Source organism: Macaca nemestrina, chromosome 14 (assembly GCF_043159975.1).
Source record: "Macaca nemestrina isolate mMacNem1 chromosome 14, mMacNem.hap1, whole genome shotgun sequence".
In the NCBI taxonomy this organism is placed as follows: Eukaryota; Metazoa; Chordata; class Mammalia; order Primates; family Cercopithecidae; genus Macaca; species Macaca nemestrina.
Genome location: NC_092138.1, coordinates 26,387,246 through 26,388,500, shown reverse-complemented (window position 1 = coordinate 26,388,500; position 1,255 = coordinate 26,387,246). Strand labels below are relative to the sequence as shown.

The 1,255-nt window shown below is 44.0% G+C and overlaps 1 pseudogene; it reads left to right on the top strand.

Moving 5' to 3' along the window:
- Window positions 1–345: 345 nt before the first annotated feature.
- On the top strand, window positions 346–755 carry LOC105498659 (large ribosomal subunit protein eL33 pseudogene; annotated as a pseudogene).
- Window positions 756–1,255: the final 500 nt, after the last annotated feature.

The following is a 1,255-nucleotide window of genomic DNA, read 5'->3' as shown; positions in this document are numbered from 1 at the left end:
TTTTTCAGGTGAGAAAGGAAGGGAGGGAAGGAAGGAGGGCGGGGAACAAACACCGTAATAAATGAGGGCCTTGCTCTTTTGCACACAACATCCCAATGATCTGTCCTTGGGCCTTGACGGGGTGGCCTGATGTGACGTGTGTGAGGAAACGCAGGCACTTCCGGTGGCTGAGGAAAAGAGAAATCCCAACTTAACACTCACAGACGACGGCTGAAGCAGACACAACCACAAGGGCAGAAATCTGACTGCGAGGAACCTGGACTCTGACTTGAACACCTGCGAAGGACAGGGTTTGGGACCCTTACTTACATTACTGTATACCGAGGAGTTACAAACATTGCTCTTCCCGCCATCTTGGTTCCTGTGGAGGCCTGCAGGGAACAGGACTTCTAAAAGGAACTATGTCTGGAAGGCTGTGGTCCAAGGTCATTTTTGCCAGCTATAAGCGGAGTCTCCGGAACCAAAGGGAGAACCAAAGGGAGAACAGCTCTTCTAAAAATTGAAGGCGTTTATGCCCGAGATGAAACAGATTTCTATTTGGGCAAGAGATGCGCTTATGTATATGAAGCAAAGAACAACACAGTGACTCCTGGCAGCAAACCAAACAAAACCAGAGTAATCTGGGGAAAGGTAACTCGGGCCCACGGAAACAGTGGCCTGGTTCGTGCCAAATTCCAAAGCAATCTTCCTGCTAATGCTATTGGACACAGAATCCGAGTGATGCTGGACCCCTCAAGGATTTAAACTAATGAAAAGTCAATAAATAAATGTGGATTTGTGCTCTTGGAAAAAAAAAAAAAATCACTGACACTCTGAGTTGTGACTTTTCTGGCACCCAATTCAGATGTTCTATGTGATGGATATGGTTTTTATTTGCTCTGTGGCCTTGGATGAGCCACTGAAAAGCCTTCATGGTTAAATTTCTATCCTGTCTCACAATGGCATCTTAACCCCTCAATAAAGTATTACATTTTTAAAATTTAAAAAAAAAAAATCTGAGAGATACTTCTGTTCAAGGTTTAAAATGCTCTAGAACCATCATTCAGTTTGAGAAAACTATGTCCTTGCCCTGAAACCGGAGTAGAAACTGTGGCCCTGTTATCATAGTCCTGTTTCCACAAAGCCTGTTCTATATCCCCAAACAGGTTGGCAGAAGAGTTGGAAGGATCTGAGGGCCAGGGTGATGAGGGAAAAGATTTTAGGAAACAGAAAAAGAAGAACATTTATTGAGTGCTTATTATATATTCTAAGTGCT